At 37.4% G+C, this 27,415-nt stretch overlaps 1 protein-coding gene across 2 annotated transcripts in view; it reads left to right on the top strand.

Annotated features, from left to right (window-relative positions):
• The window catches only part of LOC137293738 (alpha-mannosidase 2-like), a 95,986-nt gene that overhangs the window by 61,965 nt on the left and 6,606 nt on the right, over positions 1-27,415 (top strand). The gene's annotated exons all lie outside the window — the stretch shown is intronic.

The following is a 27,415-nucleotide window of genomic DNA, read 5'->3' as shown; positions in this document are numbered from 1 at the left end:
AAGTCAAGTCGAGTTGCTAGTAGGCAAGGAGTTGTCAGTGGGCCAGGATCAAGCTACTGCAGAGAGCTACGTTGTATTGAGGGTATCACACCAGATGGAGAAGCCTATCGCGGCTATTGATTCCATCATTGTATCAGATGCAATCAGTGTTTGGCCACCTTCCAAATGATGAGGATGGTTTTGAGGGGTATGTTTGCCTGGGTTGAGATTGTCAGCCCCAAGTCCCCTAACAAGACATGGAAACCAAAGATAACTCCTCATATTAACCAATCTCTGATTCCCCTTTTGAAATGGTGTTTGCGATATCTATAATTCATAGAGGACAATCGGAAAGCTCAGGGGACTCATGCACATGAAAAGAGCTATCAGAATTTCCGTTATGTAATTTTTGAAAGTTGTGAGATTGTCATGTGTGTGGTGGGGTGCTTGTTTGGTTATGTTGGCTTTGCATTAAAAGGTTATAGAGTCAATTCACTCTCACTGATTGATCTGTGGCAATGCCCAGGCCAAAATTAAAGCATTAACTCAAACGTATTTTTAGCATGGTGAGATGAGACCCTTTACTACTCCGATAGACGATAACTTGGTATAAAGGTCACCGGCCTAAATTAAGTCATAAACTTCAGTATACTGATGGTATAAGACTTCTAATTCTAAGGGACATATAGCTCTCTAGACAGTTTAATGCTGGTTGTAGTTTGGCAAAATATGTCATCTTCTTGAAATGTTACAAGTATATCAAGGGTGTTGGGGTAGGCTAGTGGTTATGGTGTTTGCTTGTCAGGCCAAAGACTGGGTTCTGTTCCCCACATGGGTACAATACATGAAGCCCATTGCTGGTGTTCCCAACCATGATAATGCTGGATATTACTGAAAGTGGAATAAAACTAAACTCACTCTCTATAAGTATTTCAGTAATATAGAACATTATTGAAAGTGTGAAATGACCTACATACGTTGAATATATATGTAATATGAACTGTATCATGAAACTGTGTTACTTTCATACCATCTGCCTAGAAACTAGATATACTTATTTATGTATGAAGATGGGAGTATTCAAATCATGATTTTTTTCATATTGTTTTGTGAAATTCTGGAATAGGCAAACTGTTGTTTTCAGAATTTGTGATTGATTGTCAGAACTGAGTGTTTTAGCAGCTTATTGGGCCAGGAAGGGATGAACCCAAGCCCACAGTTGTGAAGTGTATGTACCTTTTTAGCCCAAAAGCTGTCAAGACCATTAGTTGGTCTTGACTAGCTCTTGATCTCCAGGAGGAAAAACAGTTCTGCACTGAACATTTTATAGACTATAAAAATGTTTTAGTCAAAGAGAAAGGGATACAGGTTTGACTTTCCATGCATACCTTTGTCCAAGAGGTTCATGGATTGGCTATAAAATGTAGACTACTGCTGATAGTGATTTTCCAACATAGCTTCATCAATCATGAAACACAAAGGCAAATACATGTACAAGCATACCCTCCTTAGGCCAGACCAATTTTGTTTCTTGTTTTACATATCTTCCATTCTTCATTTTTCAAGAATAAGAAAAAACAATAAGATGAAAAAATAAAATTCTAATGTTTGTATTAGTTTATACAATACCTTTAGTGTCTATAATGAATATTACTCAGACTGGTGATTTTTGTAATATTTTTTTCCCTCCTGCCTGTATTTTTTCTAAGGACAAAAACCCATTGAACAAGGAATAAATTTGGTTAGGTCTTACTTTGACATAGAAGAGTAATAGTAAAGTGAAACGCCTGTTTTTATGTAGTTTCCAGTTTGGCATGTAGACAGATATTCTTCATATTCTATGTCTGGAATATTGCCGTTGATTATTGATGTAGGCCGGCTGAACTTCACATGTTTGCACAACAATGTTTAAATATGTCAGAACAGTAACTTTTATTTTATCCAGCTTATAAATAAATACTAATTGCAAATGGTATATTTTCTCCATTAGGTAGTTGTATTGCAAGTACGGATATTCATTTGGTTTGCAACATGTATTATAGGATATAACATCCTTGGATCATTTTGAGGTCTACATGACCTACTGTACTGACATTTCCAGTGTATATGGATTTGTTAACCATCATACATGCATCTAGATCATCACTGGATTTTTTGTCTGCCTTTACTGAGTTCCTTGGTCTCTGTAAGAATGGAGATCGAGTTTTCTAACTTATACTCCGGAATAACGTGTGTTGTGTACTTGTATGACCCATATGAAAGAAAGCTTATGACTCCATATAGCAGCATTTGAGACATATGACATTTGGGTGTATGGTAGGGGCATACCATATTTAGAGGTGAAAGGAGAAGGGAATGAAGAGGTTTGCTGGGTTCCAGGCAAAGACAGGATGTATTTTCATTCACTCCTTTGACACATTAAGTGTGTTTACTGGAAAATGATACATTTCATGTTCAATGAAAAATGCTTGTGTCTGTATTATCGTTTAGGAGTTACCGTGAATGTGATTGTGTAATCATGACCTGGTTGCTTGGATTCATGCTTATTCTGTTAACCACTGGTTTGCTTCCAAGCTGTTATGTACAGGTACCATAATGTGGATGGAATATTGCACACTGTGGGTTAGACTAGGTCTGGACCAGTTACATATAATATTAGTGGGACTTCAGTGTTGTGTGCATTTTAGTCCTGAATGACACCTAATGAAGTTGATTTACTCCTCAGATAACTGGGATAGTTATAATCACTTTTATTCAACACTGACCTCTCATTTACTTCATCATGGCATTTGGTGACCAGGGCCTAGATTTTCAAAGGTCTCTTAATGCTAAGATAGGCGTATGTGCCATACAGTAACATTGACTTACAACTATCTTAGTGCTAAGAGAGCTTCGAAAATCTGAGCCCAGAGTCACCGATGTGTAGGTCATGCTGTGAAGAGTTAATCCCTTGGGCATGCCAGAAACCACTGGTCATGGGTTTGAATCCTGGATTTGCCCTGATTGTTGGTTTGTCAGCACCATATGTCTGCTCTTGGTCTCAACAAAGGGGTATATAATTCAGACATCCATCTCTTCTCTATTTCATCAGACCTTGGGTTAACCTAGTGGTTAAATTATTTGATTGTCTCACTGAAGACCTGGGCTCAGTTTCCCAGTGGGCATCCACTGCCGTTATATTGCTGGCATATTCCTAACTGCAGCATTAGAAAATGAATGTCTATTTCAACCACAGGGTGGTGCAGTAGCCATCATGCAAAGATCCATTCTTAATTCCCCCACATACACTGCATGAAGCCCATTCCTTGTGTACCTCAATGTGAAATTTCTTATATATTGCTAAAAGTGGTGTAACACTCACTCACTCACTGTTTCATCCAGTATCTAACTGAAGCACAACATCCAGTCATCTGCTCCAACCTCTTATTTACCATGAACAGCAAGAGCCCAAGTTCCTGTGGTTTATGAATCAGACAGTTTACTTTGAGGAGTACTATAGTTTCCTCAGCCATCTGTCAGTTTCCCGTCTGTCAGTTTGCCATCATTGTGTGCCAACTCATCTACCAAGCTTGGATTATCCCAACACTCACTCAGCTAAAGTGTTCCCACGCCAGACAGCTAACACATTGAAGAGAATTACGTTTTACTTGTAGCGATCATATCTCACATGATCGAGACAGATATTTCACAATATTGTCATCATATTTCAGAAATATTCACCTTTTATCTTGATTTAACTGCTCCCATTATGCTCCTGTTATTCAAATCTGATGTAAGAACTCATGTTAGTGTCTCTGATGGAACTGCAGAGCTATTTTACAGAACATAAATCCACAATGTGTGTGATGATTGTCACATGAATATTTCATAAGATATTAAGCATCAGACACTGTTTTGGTAAATTCAGACTGGCTTGTTGTCAAGAACAGGTTCTTGTGTTGACGATATGGACTACCTTTCCAGGAACAGGTTGTATATTGACCATTGCCTCCTTTCATGAAGCACTAAGATGATCGTAAGTCACTATGGTAACCTTAGTACAGTGTTTGTATATGGGCGTTATGGTTAACCGTAGTAAAGGTTGTGTCATAAAAGGAGACCTATATAGACAACTGTTTTAGGCGTAAATATGTCTCCATATTAGCAACACTGGCCTACAAGGCTTGTGAAAATATCAAACTAACATGTTGACAGAAATTAGATGCTTCTTCTTTCATGTGTCGCTGAATTAATTGTTATACAACAGTGAATTATCTTTCAGATTACCAACACCAAACATTCTACATGTTGTACATAGTACAGAAATATCTTCATGAATTAAAACATTTATTAGAAACACCTAAAGTAACTCAATTTTCATGTTTCAAGTGATTCCCAATGCAGTAGCAGGTTATGGACACACATCAAATGACATTATAGATTTGAACATTTCTTATTTAAAATTTTATTACATTTAGCCTTCATCATGGTCATCTCTTATTAATAATTCTGGGGGTAGAAGGGAGAAGGCCCTCATCAAACCACTGAAATATGTGACTTGTCCCCAAATTGTTATGAGTGTGTCTCAATAGGTTATCTGAAGTAAGCAACTGTTGTGAAGATTGTAATGTTATAAGAGTACAGTGAGATATATTTATGCCAGCAGCCTGTCCATCCCAGCTGCACCTGGACCATGTGTTTGTTCCAAAGTTTGTGAAGATAATCTTCACAAACATGGAGTAGTCACAAATAGCAGGAGTTGCGCAAGTCGGTGCATGGCATGGTTGTGTAATTGCACCAAGATCCACAAACGCTTGTCCTGCTATGTGACTTCCATCTCTAGTAGGGCATGGTGGCCTATTGGGCTTTCCCACATTTACCTTGCAGAGCCGTGTCCCTTGGTAGAGTTAAGGATATGGTAGTAACAGGCTTGAATCATCAACCAGTGGCCAGGAACCTCTGTGGAAACCATGCATATGCTTGTGGGTATCACCAAAACGCTTATATTGTGCTTGGATCTACATGTCTAGTTTTAGACATTGTTGTAGTGCCCCATGTAAAAATGGATAATATTTTGGTTATGGACAATGTAAGATGGATAAGTGTTTTCAGTCTTAGCAGACAAATTAAGATTAATGAGGTCAAGACTAACAAAGTCATCAGATTTAATGGGGTCAAGACTAACGAGGTTTCCAGATTAATTGTTTTTTCTCTGAGATTTCTAGATTAATGTGGTCTAGTCTAAGGAGTTTTTCAGGTTAATGGGGTTTAGACTAATGAGGTTTTCAGATTAATGGGTTTGGTCTGATGAAGTTTCCAGATTAATGGGGTCTAGTCTAAGGAGTTTTTCAGGTTAATGGGGTTTAGACTAATGAGGTTTTCAGATTAATGGGTTTGGTCTAATGAAGTTTCCAGATTAATGGGGTCTAGAACTGGACTTAGGTTTCCAGATTAATGGGGTCTAAACCTGGACTTAAGAGGTTTCCAGATTAATGGGTTGTGGACATGAAAATTTGCCTTTACTGATATTCTGTAGGGTTATTGTAAAGCAGACATGTAAAATTGGGTCTGGACGCACAAGATCTCATGTTTATATGGACTTGACTGTCATGGTTTCCAGATGAATCTGGTAATTATTAGGCAGGTGTCTCAGTTCATGTGCTAGACATTGGCTAACCAAAATGAAACAAAATGTAAAACAACCTCTTTTTTCATGTTGGTCTCACGTATCAATAACCTCGGATAATCTGAATAAAGAAGTTGTTAATCCATAAAGTTTGCCCTTATCTGATTCACCAACTTCTAAACATGCCACTGAAAGAAGTAATCTGAATATGTAAATAAGGCAGAACAGAAAACCTTGCACTGGTCATTCACCATAAATGTCTTCATTTTAAATGATGGACCATGCTTTTCAAAGTGGATTTACATAACTGTTGTTTTTTTGTATTTTGATCAACAGCTTTTTTTTTAAAATATATTTGTTTATTTAATAATGATAATGCTAAACATAATTTGGAGGCCTCAATAAATGTTAAATTCCTGGGATTCAGTTATCCATCCCAAATATCTCAACCAGCGTCTTGATGGGTTATTCATTGCCTCAGTAATAGCCATGTATTTGTCTCTGTTTTTGCAGTTATAATGTAAAAACAACTTCCTAGAGTCCTGGTTAAATACCAGTCCAAAACAATCAGCAGCCATACAAGGTCATTAAAAGTAAACTCAGTGACATTTTAAATGTTTTTTGGGTTATTTTTTTTGTCAATTAAGTAGATGTGAAAAGGTCAACCAACCACTGTAATGTAAGGTTGCTGGAAGTACATGGAGGTTGCATCAAGTATGGGAAAAGATTAGCAGTAGTAGAAAGTCATAAAAATTAAACTTAATGACATTTTGTAAACGTTCAAGATGTGGACTGAAACCATGTCATGACTGTTCTCTTCATGAATGAGTGTGTGAGTTGTATGTAGGGGTGTCAACTCAGTATAGAAAGCCTGAAGTGACACATTTTGATATATTTATTGAAACACAGAGCAGTGGTATTGTCCTGACAACTCGTTCAACATAACATAAAAAAACAGGCTTCAAACCAACAATCACAGGTTTCCATTAATGATTTTTTCAGTTGAATCTAGTTATGTCATCTTGATTTGAGAGGGAAGACTGAAGTGATGAAGGTCTCACATATTTGAGGTCTTGTGAATCATATCATGCGTCAACCAAGTAAGTGAGCCTGACTACCTGATCCTGTTAGTCAACTATTAACACAAGCATGAGTTACTGAAGACCAACTGTAACCCAGATCTTCACAGGTCGTCTAGGATATGAAGCTACATATAAAGGATTCTGTTTCACCTAAGGTACACAACTCTGCACGGAAACTGGCAGTGTGTAAGACAGCTTGGTCTCCCATGCCCCTGTTTTTGTGTGAGATAGGACACTCAGTGACAGGTATCATTGTAGTGGTGATACCTCAGGATAGGAGATATTCTGTCTCCTTGAAATGAAGGCTGCATCCTTAGAAATCCAGTCATGTTTATGCAAAACCACATGTGCTTCTAGAATGTCAACAGTTTTTTGGTGAACCAGAGATTTTACCAGAATTTAATTCAATATCAGTGACACCATACTGTGAATTAAACTAGGGTGTCTACACAATTGATGTGGGTCTGATTTGATAAGTCCTGTCAAGCTGATAAACTGTCAGCCTCAGCCCTTGGGGGCCCATTTCCCACAAATATCATGAGGGAATATTGGTGAAAAAACACACACAAACTGGCACAACTGTCCTTTGCATGGAACGATCATATTATTATTGGCTTGTTGATCTGCACCTGTCTGTCTCTGTGTGCGTAGATATTATATCCTCATCACTGCTTTCTCAGTGTTGTTGACCAAGGCAGTGTGATGTGCACTTGACTTTTGCTTCCAGCTACATGCTGTCACAATTCATTTATTTTTCATTGACAACGGATGGTACATGACAAAGTTTCTGATGTCCAGGGCTCACTAACTGTTTCTGGTACTTGTAGGGTTTTTCAGCTGGCAGGAACAACCACCTGTTTCTGTTATCAAAGGAGCATTATGATTTGATAATGTGGATTATCTATTATCAGTAGAGCAATATGATTTAATAATATGGACATATGCATTATCAGCAAAGTAATGTGATATGGTAATATGGACATATCCATTAGTAACAGAGTAATTTAATTTGATAATATAGTCATACTATTATCGGGAGAGTAATGTGATTTGATAATACAGACATACCAGTATCTATTATCAGCAGAGTAATATGATTGGATGATCTGAGCATATCCATTATCCACATAGTAATATATTTTCAATGATTGAGACAGTGTTGTGATAAGGGTTCCAATCCATGATGTGTTCCTAATATTATGACCTGTCATAAGTTTATAGTAGGCTAATGAACGTAGGTCAGTGGATCAGAACTATGGTTCTAAGAAACAATAATATATCCTCAATATATACATAAGCAGAAATGTAATATGAAAATCATTGATGTAGTCATATGTGTCATCAGCAGAATAATATGGTTTCATGATTTGGACATACATGTATTCCTTACCAGCTGTATGGTATGGTATTTACAATATGAATATTAAACATATTTCAATTATGATGACTGGAATGTGAAAAAAATTGCCTTTTGATATTTGTACCAACAAAAACAGAAGCCTGAAATTGTAAATATTTGATGTCATGATAACTGCTCCAAACAGACACCAGAAACCAAATATGCCTTAATCTTCCTTCCTGCTTTTTAGGTTGATATCTTTCATGCATTTTGCAATGGAATGGATTAGGTTTTATAAGTGATTTTAAGGTTTGATTTCAGTTCATATTTCTGTTGTGTTTTGATTGGAAATTGTGCTTAAATATTTGATTATCTTTTCAGCATAGGGAAAATATGATTTAACACAGTTGTTTGTAAGTGATTCATTTTTACATTACCATGATGTTTATAAGCACCTGAGGTGAAGTTATTTCAGACTGATATTTTAGGCTTTACCTTTAAAATTCTGCAAACCCAAAGTATTTGTTTTGTCATTGCATGTATACACTTAGCTGACACTAGTTTGTCCCCGAATTCAGTAATATCAAGGAAACGGGCATCCTTGTCATCTAAGGGATAGTATTTCATCCTGTGTAGCAGGTGGGGGGGGGAGGAGGGTAGCCTAGTGATTAAGTACTTGCTCATCAGGCAAAGAACCCAGGTTTGACTCCCACATGGGTACAATGTGTGAAGCCTATTTCTGGTGTCCCCCACCATGATATTGTTGTTAGAATATTGCTGAAAGTGACATAAAGCTAAACTCACTATTTCATCTTGTGTAGTAAACTGCCCTGGGAGAACCATGTAAGTGGTGGTTGTTTTTGAAAGCGTCATGTGCATATCTGTCGCCTGGCATCACCTCTGTCACTTTTCATCCCATAAGGTGTGGCAACTGGTAGTTGTTTCTGAGAGCGGCATGTGCATACCTGTCACAAATATGGCACCACCTGTGTCACATTTCATTCCATGTGACATGATTAAAATTCCATTCAAAGCTGAGGAAAGGAAATACCATTAAAAAATAACTTAGATTCTTACATAATAGAACACTGAATGAGTTAAGTAGATGCAACCACAACTTTAGGCATCTAAAACAGTCCTAAATGGCCAGAACAGTTTTACCTTGGCATGATTATTGCATTATCAAACCTCCTACATGGTATTATTAGACAAACCTTTTTGTATCCAAAGGAAAATGAGGTTGAATATCAAGTTGTAAGTTAACACCAAGTGAAAGATGTGTCTGTGTTTGTAGACCTTCCCTGCTGGCTCTGTTTGGCTGTGTACAATCCCCCGTTTGTTGACTGTTGACTAATATCATCACATGGTGGCAGGACTGTATTTATTTACCCCGTTCATTTGTATTCATGTCAGGTTGAAGCTATGTTGATTACCTGAGCTCCCCATCACATTACGCTTTCAGATAGCCAATCAACACAGTCTTTGTTTAAATATTGTCTGCTAGACTACAGAATGGTGGATGGTAGCAGTCCAGTTCACTATCCCCTGGCGCTTGTGGGTAAATTCCATGTGTGTCAAATTTCATTCATTTAAGTGGTGTGTTTGATTAAACACTAAATGTCTTGGCTGAGAACAGCACAGAGGAATCAAGGCAGAGATGTTTGAGCCTTCTGTATAATATTTGAGGGGTCCATCATGTTTGACTGTCATGTACACAACATTCCATATCCATAAGGTAAGCATTCCCTCTGGATTTTGGTAGCCTTTATTTCTGTGGTTCCACTGATAAATACAGAAATGAAAATGAAATTTTAAGCAAGTCATAGCTATTCCTAGTGGTATTCCTAATTGTCTACTGAGTTACCTCCCCTCACCGTGACACCACTGTATTGCTGTTTGAAAACCCTTCATAATTTTACTGTATGGTCTAAACACAAGATGTGTAGAAGAGACAATGAATATTTTCAGTGACATTCGAGACAAATGTTTAATGTTTGAGGCTGACATTTTTGCTGACCAGTTCAAATTTTGGACTGACATTTCAGCTGACCAATTCAAATTTTAGATTGACATTTCAGCTGACCATTTGATATTTGGAGAGCCTGGTTCTCTTTCGAGAGGCATAATGTCTGCTTTCACTGCAGCAAGGAATGACACAATGCTCCTCTGAAGTTAGAGAAAGCAATTATTTGGAGTCTAAGAACATGTTTTCAAGACATTCATTTGATGTGGCACAGTGGTTAAAGTGTTTGCTCCACAGATGACACTAGTTTGAATACTTGTGATCACAATTTGTATGTTCCTGGCTCTTTTGTGCCTCATCAAACCGGATAGGTTAAAAGGAAAGAGTCAGTTTGACCAAGCTTTCCTTGAGACATGGTGACAGAACCAGACAAAACCCATCCATTTTTCTTTGTCACACTACATATTGACCCCTCTCAATCCTTTCTGTGGACTCTCAGAGACTGGAGATAACTGTGCCCATCGAAAGTTTTTAAAATCCTTAATCCAGTTTTCTGTATGTATTTCTTCTATTAATCCTACTAGAAGTGAAGTTTATCAATAACCTTTCACATGGTCTGTATCTCTGCTCTTGTGAACACTGTCATCAGCCCTCAAGGCCAGATGATCTTCTATGTTAAGTCATTCATCAACCTGTTTCATACAAATAATTCAGTCATATATCCTTTCATGGTGAGTGTTCATCAATTCAGTCACAGCAGTTGGACTTTATCATACCAAGTTAGCCATCACGTGTAGGCTAGCTCTCATTTGTGCAGTCATTACCCTGTGTTGTCAAGTCGAGGCCTGACAAACACAGCAATTGTGGAAGGTGTCTAGCCTCTGCTTCTGTAAATCCAAGCCAGACTCTAATCAATGTAAATGGGTAATTGATGTTAAGCTCTTAAAACACTGTTCATGTACATTTACTATGTAAATATTTGTTTAGAGAAGTCACCAGGCAGAGATGGGTGTATTTCTTGTATGAAACCAAGGATGTCTGTTTTTATTATTATTATTTTTTTTTTTTTCAGTATGATTTACATATGACAATTTGAACTGGAAAACATATGCAGTAGAGTGCATATTCATTAAAACTAAATTCTAATATTTGGGTACATTTGTTTCATATAATGGGGTGGGTGAGTTTAGTTTTACGCCACACTCTTCCATCCATATGGCAGCGGTCTGTAAATAATTGAGTCTGGACCAGACAATTCAGTGATCAACAGCAGGAGCACCAATCTGTGCAATTGGGAACCAATCATATATATGTTAACCAAGTCAGTGAGATTGACCACCCAATTCCGTTAGTCACCTGTTACAACAAGCATAGTCACCGTTTAAGGTAAACATGGGTTGCTGAAGGCCTATTCTACCCCAGACCTTCACAGGTCTGTTTCATGTAAGAAGGCACTGACATTATTTTGTAAGGATGTTCTCTCTGTATAGTGCCACGACTGTTTGGATAAGTCTGCAGCACACCATGTTTGTAATGTCAAGTGTCTGTGTCATTGACTGTTCTTACGTCATACATGGTACAGTGTGATGCATGCAGGTCTCAACTTAGGTGGAGTTAATAGAACATGGACATGATAAAATAGTTGGATATGGAACCATGTTCAAAAACTTCATTCCAAAAGATTTATTGCACTTTGGCCCATCAAACACTTTAGTGTATGTAATTCATTTGGAATGTTGAAAAAGTAATTGAGTTAAAGAGTAGACAACTCTTCTGTCATGTTAACTGTTAATAACTCACAGTATGTGACTTCCATCTCCAGGTGTTGGGGGTTATGTCCCCTTGGCCACAGCCAATATTGGTTGTGGGTTTGATTCCCTGATTATCAAAAGTCTTCAACTGTTGTATCATGATCTGAAAGCTTATTGTTTGAAGGGAAACAAGACAAAAGGAAAGTAACAATGCCTATAGTGTAAATCAAGGCAAACTAGGATTCAGTCATAGAGACTTGGTACCCTTAATGGTATAACCTATCTCAGTTAATTTATGTTTCCTGTTTACAGCAGACCAATTGTTGGCCCCCTTTGTGTGCTTTGAGAGTTGTGCATGTTGGGTTCCTTTAAGTGGTGACAGTACTCTGCTTTCCTCACAACAGATGAAAGCAGAGATACGTTAAACCATATGAGGAATTTCATTAGAAAATGTGTTTACTTGTTATGAGGAAAACGTTATTTAACCCAAACTTGAAAAAAAAACTTTGTGAAAGCAATTCTGGAACCAAAACCTTAAACTTGTCAGTTTACAGTGTTTGATGTGAGAAAGTTTTAGCTTTGTCATTTGATATTTATTAAACTGTTTCCATGGTACAAAGGATATGCAGTCCTAAATATTTCAATATAATTTAGATAAACTCCTATGAAGAGGCATGGAACAATATACAGTAATAAGTGCAACTTAATGTGGGAATTATGAGCTGTAGCTCTCATTGGTAATTCCATCCTTGAACCTGATAGACCTCTTCATGACATATCATAGACTTTCCTCAAATATCACTTGACATTTCAATTCTAATCAGCCAATGCTCAATAAGTCTAATGCATACAGTCACCACTGACACTCATGTAGACCAGCCTTAAATATCCAGGTAGTAGTTCATCTTTAGGGCAAGCAAAGGAAAATCATTTTAGCTGCTGATTTCATCCAGGTTATTTTCAATACTGAGCCTGATGGCAGATTATTTTTTTATGATTTATTTTAAAAAGTTAATGACATTTATTGCAGCACTTGTCAACATCAAGATTAAACGAAATCTTGCAATGACAAATGTTCATTGTGATCAAATCATGTAAAACAAGACTCAACGTGTAATTCTTAAATTATTAGGGACCACAGTTTAATACATCAAACTTATTGAAATCATGGTTGTCTGTTTAATTGTTGTAGTCATATTAATATTCATGACATGAGGAATAGATTGTTGTTTAAAAGCTTAGAAGATGAGAGCATGAATATAAATTGCCACAAATGAAACTTTATAAAAAGTATTACCGAATATATTGTCTCATGTTGCAGGTATCTAACAGGCATTGCGGTCACCATTGTTTCTTCCTAGTGGTCTTTCCCAATAGGAAGTTACTACCTTCTACTGGGCAGTAAGTGAGTTAAAATTTAGAGTCACACTGGCAATATTTCGGCCATATAGTGACACCGCTGGGCAGAGGTGTTCATCTTAGTGAAGGCATCATGTTTTGGAAGCATCATCTTATCAGACCTGCAAAGGTGACATTTTGTCAAAGGAAGAGATCTGATTGAAATGTTTGAAATGTCCAAAATATGCATGTCTCAGGGATTTCCTGCCACATTGAGATATGAAATAACAGGAACACTGTACAACATAGAGCTAAACCCAACTCACTCACGAATAGTAGATCAACAATCACTAAATGAAGAGTGCATTTCCAGCTCATTGTGCTCATCAATTTTCAGTTGTCTTGTCTGATATGAGTACTGTTTGGGGAGTTTATTAATTATTTTAGAATTATTGTTAGACAACATGTCTGTTGCAGTATCACTGTTGGGAGCTTGTCTATAGACACACGGACTATGTTCCCCCTTCAGCATTATATTCGTGTTCTGGAAGCCATTATGTGTCCAAAATAGTGACAAGTTTGAGCACACCGAGGAGCAGACTTAGAATATGTTCTGTTTAATATTCTTTAATATTAAGGTAATGATGTTGAATCAGTATTTGTTGACATGGAAAAGGATGTCATTGTTTGATTCGCCAGTTGTTGCAAGTATAATGTATTTAGGTTTTCCATGGATTATCTGCAGGTTGTACTGGGAGATCTACAGTCTTCGAGTTAATGAGATAACAACTAATGTGAAATATCAAGGGTGAAACTATAACTGGGGAAGATTGAGTACTGTGGAATCATGTGGAAACACCACTGTTGTAAGAGAAAATATGATGTTGTGAGCTTAATACGAATTTAATCAAACAGAATGTCGTGAAGTGAAAATATGATTTCATGCGGTTCAAATTACTTGTCAGGAAATAAACATTCAGTTTCAGTGATTGAACATATTGTGCATTCAAGTGTATTTTGTGCTTGGAACAAGAATGTAGTTTTGACATGTGTTAATGAACCCTCTTAGGTGTGACTGCAGGCCCTTAAAATACAGGTCCTTAAAACTTGAATGCAGCCCCTGGAAGTGTAAGTGCAGCACCTTGAATTTTGAAAGAAGCCAATTGAAGTGTGAATGCTGCTCCTTGAAGTGTGAAATAAGTCCCTTGAAGTGTGAATGCAGCATCTTGAAGTTTGAATTAAGCACATTGAATGCAGCTCCTAAAATGTGAATGCAGCTCCTCAAAGTGTGAATGCAGCATCTTGAAGTTTGAATAAAGCACATTGAATGAAGTTCCTAAAGTGTGAATGCAATCCTCGAAGTGTGAATTAAGCTATAAGTGATACAGTCATACATGAAAGCAGCTCCTTCAGGTGTGAATGAAGCAGCTCAAAGTGTGAATGCAGATCCTGAAGTGTGAATACCCTTTGAAGTGTGAGTGAAACAGCTTAAAATGCAAATGCAGCTCCTTGAAGTGTGAATGAAACACCTTGAAGTTTGAATGAAACACCTTGAAGTGTGAATGAAACATCTTGTAGTGCAAGCGCAGCCTCTTTAAGTTTGAAGGCAACTACTGGAATGGAAAGTAGCCTGTTGAGTTGTGACTGCAGAGCTGTGGCCTTACAAAGCTTTGTCATTGACAAGCAGATCAGAGCCAAGTTCACCACAGCTTCTGGGACTACTTCAAGTGAAATGTCTGCACCATGTTAAATGCACAGGAACAAGAAACTATATTTGGGGGGCTCTAATTTTCAACATTTTCCCACAAGTGAATGTTATGTGTTGAAGAATGCTTCAGAACCGGGATTGTTTGTTGACAGATGTGAACGTGTATTTTGTCAGGTTTATATTTCATGTGTGTTTTTCTTTATGAAAACATGTTACCTCACTCATTCACATATCTGGACTTTTTAATATCCCAGGGGATTTGTGGGAGTAATTTGTCTGGAAAAAACCTGGTGCACACGTGATGAATGTCTGTTTCTATAGTGGCTGTAGCCAAACTCCTGCAGTCTTGGTCTAACACACTAACAGACTTGTGAGACATTTTGACTGCATGATTTTTCAAGATCAACTTGGTTTGTTTTCAATTTAGAGGTACGTATTGAAATACTATTTCTTTACATTTATGACCGTTTTCTCAGAAATTTTACAAAGTACCAGTTTGCTGCCCAAACAATGTAATTGTTGAAATGTTAACGTTTAATCAGCAGGTGCATGTAAATGACATATAGTATGGTGAGTTGGTCTCACATTGCTTACTGCTTGTTTATGGAAACACAGCCAATATTTCTGGCATGTGTAGGAATTGGAAAAGTACATGTATCATGTTTTAAACAAAACTTGATATGATTTGATAACGTTGACAGTGATATCAGTTGTTAATGCACATCGAATGCAAGAAAATCAACGTGGTGCAATTCAGTGTGCAGAGTTATGTCCCTTAGTTGTTACAGCAAACTATGACCATTGGTTCAAGTACAGAATGTACCCTGAATTTGAATCTTCATTTCATATGATTTTTATCTAATCTAATCTATTTTAGATGTAGTGGTCTAAGAAAATGAAATATATTTAAAGTACTTATATTTGCTGACACTCTTAAATATAAATATGACGCTTTGACTTGATGTATTGCTATATGGCTGAAATCAAGAGCTGTGATCAACCCTATGTTTATCATGTAATGGACTTCAGAAAAACATTAAGACATTTGACGAAAGATCATGTAAATGTAAATATTTTCCTGTAAAATAACATCCATGTTATTTCATGACTTATCCCAGTGTAAAGGTCGATAGCCTTGTGGTTAAAGCATCCTCTCATCATGCCAAAGACCTGGGTTCCATTCCTGACATGGGTACAGTGTGTAAAGCCCATATCTGGTGTCCCCCCATGGTGATATTGCTGAAATATTGCTAAAAGCATCATAAAACCAAACTCCAGTACTATTCCAATACAAAAGAATTAATAAAAAACAACAACAATATAATCCGACGTTAAAAGTATGTTCTCTGATATAAACCAACCAAAGCTACCTTTTAAGCAAAACACTTGAAAATGAAAGTATCCTCCTTTAAAAAGTGATATCATCTCAGGATTGTTGGCATTCCAACATCAAAAGGAGAAATCACTTAATGGCTACTCGTGAACTACCAAATTCAATAGCTATACCCTAAAACACAGCAGTAATGATTAGTCTTTATGGAGGACAACAAGAAAAGATTTGCTTAACTCCCTTCCCGGCTGCAGGAACATGGCTATCAAGTCGACTCTATAAACCCATTAGTTTATTGCTCAGCCCGGGGGACATACTTAGATATTGACGGAGTGCTTTTACCTTCTGTGGCCACATTTGGAGAAAGGGCTGATGTGCCGTACGGGATTCTCTGTAAAAGCAATAATGGCTGTTGTCCTTCATTATCTCTTTTTGCACTGGCTTGTTATAGGTTCAAAATTAATAGAAATGATGGAATTTTAACATGTCCTGGCTTGTGGTTGCAGTTAGTCTTCTGTAGACAAGCAGTCATTGATGTTGTGGGGATTAAAACTTCTGTTATGATTCAATCAACTGCCTGGTTAATAAGTATCCTTCATTTTATGTAAACCCATGACACTGATAGGTTTTAAAGCCAAATCAATGCATCTTTTCCAGATAACTCATGTTCAGTTATATTTGAGATAGGTTTAATCTTTGATCTGTCATACATCTCTACAAATGCCAAATTGCCCATTTGACAAATTTTCTGTATGTAATTTGTGTTAACCCACAGATTTGTTCGTGGGATCATGTGGCAATATGTGCTCATGTGCTCATTACCAAAGTGTGAAGTATATGGAGACCACTCACTCACCCATTCATCCACCCACTCACAATCTCTCTCTTGCTCCTCAGTGATTCACTCACTCACTCACTACATTAGTCCTTATCATCCAATATGAACCTGTGATACTGGTGACTAATGGCCAGCACACTTACCTTGTCTATATCATATTCCCTCCCACTGGTAAGGCTATTCCTCATGCTAAACTACAATGTCTACTTTCAGTCTTCCTACCTTTAAAACAGTCCTCCGTCTGTTACTGCTCGAATTGTATGCAAGCAAAGTAAATCACAGTACTGATTCAATTACTGCTTATGCTTTAAAACCATATGCTCAAGTCTGTGCACAAATATTTTTTTCTGTTTCATCAATGGTGTTACAGTGTGAACTGTCCTTTCATTCGAATGGTCTCCCTTTTTCCTGTCATTCAAAATGTGTTGGATTCTTTTCACAGCCTTTTTTCAAAGTATCACTCAACATGACACTTAAGTTGAGTCCCTCAATTTCCTCGCCAACGAATGGATACACTGATTTAACATTTGTGTACATGCAGGAACCCAACAGCGTGTTTATTTTTCTATTTTCCAGAACAAAAAAAGGGACAAGCAAGAAAAAACTTACGATGTTTTCATTAGGAGGGCAAGGCTTCATGTAGCAGCCTGCATGCTCCCCTCAAAGCACAAACCTCATTTACAGCTTGGCAAAACTGTTATACATTAGCTCGAGTTTCAGCGCTTTTATGGCTCATTGCATTTCTTACTGCCATATGCTTGAAACCAGTTGGCTCCTGAAACATATGTCTTCATACTTAAAGCCCAGATTTAAGACTCCTTTGCAACTCATTTCATTTTGGGATGATTAGGGTAAGTTATGTTTTGGCCCAATTCTCAAATGGATTTCAGCCACTTATAGGTTTGTTTAGGAATAAGAGAAGTTGATATCTTGGCTTGCTGATATCATTCAGTTTGTATGGTATGGCCTAATACTAGAGGTCATGCTGGGGCATATGGGCTCCATGTATACTGATGGGCAGAATTAAAGTACTTCCCAATTCACATTACTGTAGTTAATTTGTTATGCCATGAGGTAGGCTGAGGTGGTCAGGCTCGCTGACTTTGTTGACACGTCATTGGTTCCCTTCTGCGTAGATCAATGCTTATGCTGTTGATCATTGGACTGTCTGTTGCAGACTATCATTTGCAGACTTCATCCATGTAGCCGGAATATTGCTGAGTGTGGCATAAAGCTAAACTCACTCACTCACAGCATGATGCATTAATGCAATATTTCTGTGTCTGAAGTTGTCCAAAACCTTTGAGGGTATGAAAGTACAAATGTTAGAATTTACTCATATACAGATTGTTTAAATAGTAGTAATATCTAAGGCTCATTCCCATATGAGAGTCATAAAGTATTCTTATCTTATATTGCCCTTTCAATATGCTTGCAGTTCCAAAATGTACAAAATCAGATTCCCAGACTCTAGCCATTTTAATTAATTTTTTAAAAGTTAAAAAGAATGTGTTAAATTTAAGACAACAAGATACACAAAGAATTCAAGTGTTTTGTGTGGTGCCATTCTTCATCAGATGAGCATGATTTGTAAGTGTCACCACAAGAGTTGCTCAAGAGGAGTTTGTTGCCTATATATAGGAGCAGTATTATATATGCAGTAAATACATTGTACTGTATGCTGAGTGGCCCGAAACAAGTGAGTGAGTTTAGTTTTACACTGAACTCAGCATTATTCCAGCTATATGACGGCAGCCTGTAAATAATCGAGTCCAGACAATCCAGTGATCAATAGCATGAGCATCAATCTGCACAATTGGGAACATATGATGTGTCAACCAAGTCAGTGAGCCTTACTACCCGATCTTGTTAGTCGCCTCTCACAATAATCGTTGTCCTCTTTTATGGCAAGCATGCATTGCTGAAGGCCTATTCTGCCTTGGACCTTCATGGGTCACCTAAATAAGCACATTCTACAAGATATGTTTTCAACTGTAGGGTGTGTGCACAACCACTGAATCAAGTACAAAGACATGATTGTACACCTTTCAAGGGTGCTATCCCATGTGACCTAAAGATCATACAGTGCTCTAAGGATAATAGTACATTAGACATTACATTGCATCCTTTCTGGCCACTATTCCAAACACAGTACAGTTTTATTGTCCCTAAGTATCTAGTGCAAGGGTACATATATTAATATTCAGGAATCACGTGGTCAGGCTCGCTGACTTGGTTGACACACGTTATCGGTTCCCAAATGCATAGATCAATGCTCATGATGTTGATCACCTGATCATCTGGTCGGGACTCGATTATTTACAGACTGATTCTATATAGCCAGAATATTGCTGAGTGGCATGAGACTAAACTCGCTCTAAAGTGATGAGGTTCACCATATACTAGTTTCAACAAAATTTGTGCTTCATGCAAAACACTGACAGTTACAGTATAGATACCTTTGGAAGTATGTTTTTAATGAAGGTATGATGCATCCTGCCTCACAGTGTGAAAGTGGGATGAAAATGTAATAATTACAACGTTGTGATAAGGTTAATGAGATAACTATATTGTTTACTGAGATGTGCCCGGTACACCTCAGCCTGTGGTGCTTTCTCATTATGTACAGTGTTGGGTGTAGGTGCTTCACTCATCAATGCTGGAGTCATACAGATGGAGGTTCATGCTTCATGAAGCACACACTCTCAGGCAAGATGAATAAAATTGGTGCCAATAATTAGCTTCAGGAACACATTAGTGTAGAGAATGGGGAGGTGTGGAGCTACCAGTTATGTGGTATCATGTTCCAGTGGAACCTTTACTAGGATTTCCTTGAAGTGTGTCATGTTTCTTTGGTTTCTTTGTCAAGAAAAGCAAAATGATGGTACTCTGAACGAATACCAGCACTGGGTAGTGGATGAAGGCATGTCTGTTGGAGGCATACCAGTATTGAGTACTGGATGAGTATATATTGTCTGTAGTGATATAGGGACAGTAGTACTGGATGAGTATATATTGTCTATAGTGATATAGGGACAGTAGTACTGGATGAGTATATATTGTCTCTAGTGATATAGGGACAGTAGTACTGGATGAGTATATATTGTCAATAGTGCTAGGATGAGTGTATGTTACACCCTATTAAATCACTATCGCCATGGGTACACATTGATGAAGAGAGTGCACATTAGATAACTTGCTGGAAGGGCAATAGAGGTATAATGTACCTTTCTAGACTGGCACAGTTTCTGGGAAACTTGAGCAGTTTGTTGGGGACTATCAACTTTCTTAGAACATTTTGTACACATCAGGTTCACAAGTACAGTCAGGACGCGTTAGTCCAGACCCCGACAATCCGATTCCCGCGATATCCGAACAATAGCTAGCTGTAACCAATCTTGCTTACTATGTAAACTCATTACCTGTTGATTCAGTAATCCGGTGCTTCACTCTCCGTATCCGAACGTTAATCAGCGGTAACAGATTAGCTAATTACATATAGTTTTGCTTCATTAATCCGGCGGTACATAAAAAAGGTTGGGATAATCCCTTCACACCATGAGCCCCATTCAGTGGTAATTGTTAAGTGACACTTGCGAGTTGAAGATGTCGTTAGTTTGTGATTTTGATCAATTAGTAGGTCTCACTTTTGGCTAGTTGGAGTAATACCTGTCATGCTTACTTCCTGTATAAAACACTGATCGTGTCAAAATGAGATCACCTGATGCTTGTCAGTCATAATGGCAAGTCCCGCCCCTAGGCGTAAAAGATGTGAAATTACTGCAGCTCAAAAAATAAAAGAGAAAACCCTAAAGCCAATTTTGATTTTATGTGTAAACATTTTGGTCAAGAATTCGGACAGTCTATCGTCAAGAGCACAATTTCGGACAATGGATATGTTTTGTGATTGGCTATGATCATTTGAGAGACAGATGCAATCACGTGGTTGACAAGTGATCTTACTTCGTAACAATGCTGCCAGTCACAAGTATGCCAAGGTCAAACTGACCAATGTGAAAGTCGATTTCTTGCCTCCAAACACCACATCGCACATTCAGCCAACTTGTATACGTTCGTATGTTTTTTGTATTACCATGTCAAAGGGAAGTAACCCTACTGAAGTTGTGTTCATAAAAGTTCGTTTCAGTAGTATGTACGCTTCACTATCCGAACGTTTTTGATGAAAAACAGAAGTGTTCGGATTAACACGGCCTGACTGTATGTGATAGTGTCTAACATACAACTAAGGAGTTATCTACCTTGACACTCTGTTTCTAAAATGTTTGCCTGCATGTTTGAGGAGGGAGCTTACAAGTTCTTGTTTCTGTTGTAGAAAAGTCATGCTTGACCACAAAGATCTGAGTCTGTCTGTCTAAACGTCTTATCAGTTCTGATCAGTTGGTTTTAGATTTGGGCTGTAACAAGTTTTGATGTAGAATTTAAAAGACAAGTTCATCTTGCTTGCTTTGACCAGGTTGCCATGGTATCTAACAGGTTTCCTAAAAACACAGCTTGGTGACATGTCATTTTCAAAATAAGATTTGGATCAGAAATATGTTTCTTTCTAAGAGCCTAACTATGATAATGATTTATTCATGCAATTAGAGGCCGGCCTCCTTATCAAGTTGGGCATTCAAATTGAATGAAAGGTGTTCTGATTTTTTTTACCATTTTATCAGCTTGCTAAATACAAAAGTGCTTCTTTGGAAAGATTTCCTCGAATGGTTCGGTGTAAATATTATTCATGTTAATTATCAGTGAGACATGAAAGTGATTTCCACCTTAAATCCTCTTTCTAGTGTTTATAGAAGATATCCCTGTTTTTTCCTGCTGCATTATCGGAAGACATTTGAAAGAGCTAAGTGATTTCTGCGTGCAAGATAAAAATGCCAAGGTGAAAAGGTTTCTCACAAAACCAAAGTCAAACGCTCAGTTGGCGTTTGCTGAACCTTTGATATATTCTAAAAATAGACCTTGGCTTGTTTTGCCTCTGATAATTACACATGTTTCAAGCACATTTGACAATGCGCATTTCTTTTGTGATAATTGTTTGACTGTGTACACGAAAATACATCGGAAATAGCCCAAATAGACATAATGTTGATCATTACTTAGCTTTATCACATGGTAAGCTAGTAATATGTGTTTGAAGATGCATTTATTGGCTGGAAGAAATTTGATGCAATTATGGGTATAAAGAACCAGCCAGCGATTCTGTTCCTCTGATAGCACTGAAAGTGGATAGTTTTATCATCTGGATATCCTTACTTCATCATTAACAGTCACTGAATACGTTTTCCATATTCATAATCAGAAAATATCAGAATTTGTTTCAGTTATATTACCTGTGTAATTAGATGTTCTGGTTTTGTTATTAAACAAATAATTTCAGCCTTTTGATAATGATCAAACATCAACACATGCAGCAGCCCTGGTCATTTTTGTACAGGTCCAAGTATTCGTGTTCCTGTACAAAGGTCTTGACATCTTGCCTTGCCTGTGTGAGAGAGACTCTTTGATGACACATGGAGATATTCTTTCTTGTTGGCATTAAAGCCTAATTGTATTTGTTTCTGTGAAGCTCAGAAGCTCTGTTTTTGCCCTTGTATTTACTTTGTGTGTAAATTGGCAGCTCTTCATTCCTTAATTGAATGTTGAAGACAGCATGTGAATGTTTGCACTTCATGCAAGGTTCATCATGTACAAGGTACTATTCCCAGGGGACCCAGGACAGTATGAAAGGTTGTAATAGATATTCAGTGTTTACAGATTACAACCTTTGGAAATCCAACTGCAAACTCGTGTGAGAAGCTCTTCACATTCCTTTGTGGATTGAAAGACCTTGAAAGAATGTACTCATCTGATTATGGAGTGAGAATATATTCACCTGTTGAATGAATAAGAATATACAATCAAGTCTCGTTAATCCGACCTCCTTTTATTCGACAGTCGACATTATCCGACGCTTTTGTACTATTGTAGGTAACAAATTAGATAAACATAACCTAGTCGCATTTATATAGTCTGATATTATCGTTAATCTGACAATTTGTTGTGCAATGAATGATGTCAGATTAAAGAAACTTGACAGTATTCACCTGATGAAGGAGTAGTAATAGATTTATATTCACCTGATGAAGGAGTAGTAATAGATTGATATGTGCCTGATGGAGTAAGAATAGATTCACATGATAAAGGAGTAAATACACCAGTGGCTTCGCAGTGTCCATAATCATGTCTAACTAGACAAACCAGTGGTTGATGTTATGAGGAACTTTCCAGGCCATCACAAAAAAGTTACACCCCCCCAAAAAAATACCAGTCCTAAATATCAAACTATTTGATTTCTTATGACGAGTAATAGTTACTGGGACACTTTCTGACCAGGATTTTGTCCCTGTCATCATATTGCTAGAATTTTGATAAAGCAGCATAAAACTCACTCGCTCACTGTTCTCTAATTACATTTTCCATTTTGTTATAGCTTGTTCTTCAATGATTTTCATAGTCATCACAGAGTTTTTGATGATTTTATTGATTTTGTAGTGGTGCACATGTATGATCGGAGAGTGGGATTTATCTCTGTTACACTTTAGATTGTGTCACTGCAGTGTGTATGCATGCCTGTGTGCCTGTGGGCGTATTTGATCGGCAACTAATTCTGTATATGACCCATTATAGTGTTGGTAACAGACACAGTAGTCAGACTGATAGTCATTGCGTACATCTCTATTTTTGCAAGCTGTAGGTCATAATATTACCTGAGACAAATTCATCTGGTTCTTCATACAGCTTGTGATACATCTGTTACTGGATATGACAGTTATGTGGCTGCTGACTGTCAATAATGGCGTCAGCTGAAAGCAACCAAGGATTTGTTGCTGGCAGAAGTTGCAGCATAAGTTACTACCTCTGAGAATAACTTTCCCTTGTCACCCACAATTCTCTTCCGTGGGTAATTGGGTTAGATCAAGGGTGTATAGGTAAATCCACAATGAAATTCAGACGATTGTGACCTCATTGGCTACCATGATGTCACAATCAAATGATATAATGCTTCTGTCCAGGCTCATGCTCACAATATCAGTCACTGGATTGTCTAGTCATTACTTGATTATTTACATGTATCATGTAGATGGAACATATCTGAGTGTGGAATTAAACAACAAACCAAGAATTATGAAAATCATATGGGGTGGTGGGTTAGCATAGAGGTTAAAGCGTTCACTCATCACACCGAAGACCCGGGTTTGATTCCCCACAAGGATACAATGTGTGAAGCCCATTTTTTGGTGTCCCTGCCATGATATTGCTGGAATATTGCTAAAAGCAGCGTAAAACTAAAGTCTCTCAGTCACATAAACATAAAGCATAAGCCATATGCCTTTGTGCTATGTACAGATATAACGATTACTACAACTCAGAAGTAACTGATCTGAGACCATGATTGTAGTAATGGTTATGGCAGCTGAATTATTAGCTCACATTAAATAAAATACATCATGAAATATTTGCACTACCAAGGATTGGAAAGTTACTTGATACAACATAATCATAAAAAAATGATTTGAGTGAATTTGTCAACTCTTTGTCATTTCTTGTCATAATTTATGCAATGACTATAGCTATGAGTGAGTGAGTGAGTTTAGTTTTATGCCACGCTCACATGGTATGTAGATATTCGAGTCTGGACCAGACAATCCAGTGACCAACAACATGAGCATCAATCTGCGCGATTTGGAACCGATGACATGTGTCAACCAAGTCAGTGAGCCTGACCACCCAGTCCCGTTAGTCACCTCTTACAACAAGCATAGTAGCTCTATGATTCATGTATTGTATCACTTTTAGGCATTGTACAATGATATTGTCAGGTTTATTCAGATGACAAGGGTTTGAAGAGGAACGCTAATTTTTTGTGTCATTTGTGAGAGATAACAAGTTGAAATTTACCTTTGGAGTTTTTTTTAAATGTTTGAATCAGTTATTTGCCTATCTGCATGAAATACATGTTTTTCATCTGCCTGTCACATTTATAGTATTGCATGTTGGGTTTTTATATCAAGCTTAAAGCATGGTGGGAATGTTTGTCATGTCAAAGATTCATGACTTTAAAGGATTGTCATGGATTGTCATGGATTGTAGGGTGTAGCCATATCTATAATATGTATGACTAAACCGCTACTGTTACAAGGGGCATCAAAACCAACATACTACAAATCTCACCACAAATCACTATAAAGGCATTTGTACTGTATTAATATTTCAGTATACCATAGTCAAACAGCATACTATATGTTCATCAAACACATTACTTACAGGATATCTAAGCGAGCGTATTTTTACATTTAGTGTCAATATATGATCAGTTTCATTTTAAGTGGGCAATTATTCTGATAAAGATATGTATGAATTAGAAGTCTGTGGAATCACATTTTCACCTCTTGTCAGTATGTAGTGAGTTCAATGGGCTCTTAGTCTGACAAGGTATGAATTAGAAATCTGTGGAAACATATTTACCTCTTGGATTCATTGCTTAAATATGTCCTGAATATCATCAATAGGTTTACTAAAATGCCAAAGCACATTGATTCTCTAGCAGATGTGCTGATATGGCAGATTTACCTTGTACCATATCCAGAATTAAATCCATTATTTAAACCATTGTGGAGGAAGTATGAAATGTAGACAAAGATCAATGGATCGTTCAGTTTGTGTCTGGTTTCTAGGGAGATGATGTTGGTCTTAATAAAATCTTGCTTGTGTTTCTTGTGAGACATAAGTTTCACTTGTCCTTGGTGTGAAAGTGATTATATCTATTATGTAGTTGCCCTTGTTTCTTTATGTACAATTCCAAATTGGATGCTAGCATTTCTGTTGCAACCTTTCTGTGTTTTTACATCACTGACATTAAAATTTATACATTGTTTGTGAATTTAAGGAACACAGTCCCTTGGAATGCTGCAATAATAACAAACAAACATGTATAATCTGTTCTGACCTACGTCTACACAATTCTTTATTAAGTAAATTGACAACTAACAGGACTGGATGGTCAGGCTCAGTGACTTGGGTGACAATTATCATTGTATCCCAGTTATGTATATCAATGCTCAAGCTTTTGATCATTCAGTTTTCTAGTCCAGACTTGATTATTTACAGAAAACCATATTGCCAAGTGTAGTGTAAAACTAAACTGACCTACCTTACTAATTTTCACTCGTGAGCAACATTTACTGGACCAATCCATTTTACCGATACATTTTGTTCTGAACCACTGCAAGGTTCCGATAATGGAGGAGGGTAGTATACCGAGGTAGTAAGTCTGGAACTGTCCCAGTGCATGCTGGAAACTCTAATCATGAAGGGTTTAGTTTCGTCGATGTTTCTATTATTTCTCCACTCGCCAGTTTTTGATATATCCAGTGAATTGTGATTTGATAGTTTTGAAACACACAGGGTTCTGGAGATGGCAATTAATTTTTTATATGGTTATGTTGAAACGACTTTTGATTCTGAAGAACTTTGGACTTGGGAGCCTTTGAGAAGATGATATGTTTAATATATATTTAACGGCTATGATGATGACATTTATCTTGTCTTTATGTATTGTTGTCGCGTCACTGACATTTTTTTAGGGTAAATGAAGCATGGCTATATGTCTCACTCTTTGACATTTAATGAACTGCACAGCAGGCCATAATTATCAACACCAAAAAAAAGACACAGCAGGAAAAATTATTTAAGGATTCTTTCTGAGACAAGTTGACAGATGTTGATTTGAGGTTAAGGTTGTGTAATGACAGTCAAAAACTAGTGTGTTGGAGTTGAAGGGACATATATAAATACACAGGGTATTTGAGGTTTAATACAATTGCAAAATACTACCCAGCTGTTACTTTGTGTCATCTGTATGCGAAATACAGCAAAGTTCATCACAATGATGCTTGAGGTTGTGTAATGACAGCGAAAACTGGTGTGTTGAAGTTGAAGAGACATATATAAATACACAGGGTATTTAAGGTTTTGTACAATTGCAAAATACTACCCAGCTGTTACTTTGTGACATCTGTATGCGAAATACAGCAAAGTTCATCACAATGATGTTTGACAATAATATAGATTTTCTGCTGACTGTATGAAATGAAATTTGAAAATGTAATATTTATGTTTCACTTCTAGTGGTTGTAAGAAACGGTTACAATAAGTTGAACCATGGGGGAAGCTTAGTTCTTACTGCACACGAGGCATTGTATTCATGTACCATTGAACAGCAATATTAAAGTGAATGCGTTTTCTGTGTCCAACCAACATTTTCACAAGACTGCAAGTAAATTGGAAATTAGATTGTCATTTGTATACAGGCCAACATCAACCAAGTCTGATTAAGATTGTCTCACCACCTGACTAACCCACCCACACCACTCCCCCACCTTCACCCTCATTCCCCATCCTGCCCTGCCCTTCCCAACCTTGCCTTAC

This window comes from Haliotis asinina, chromosome 8 (genome assembly GCF_037392515.1).
Source record: "Haliotis asinina isolate JCU_RB_2024 chromosome 8, JCU_Hal_asi_v2, whole genome shotgun sequence".
Lineage (NCBI taxonomy): Eukaryota > Metazoa > Mollusca > Gastropoda > Lepetellida > Haliotidae > Haliotis > Haliotis asinina.
This window is presented reverse-complemented; position numbering and strand designations above follow the sequence as displayed.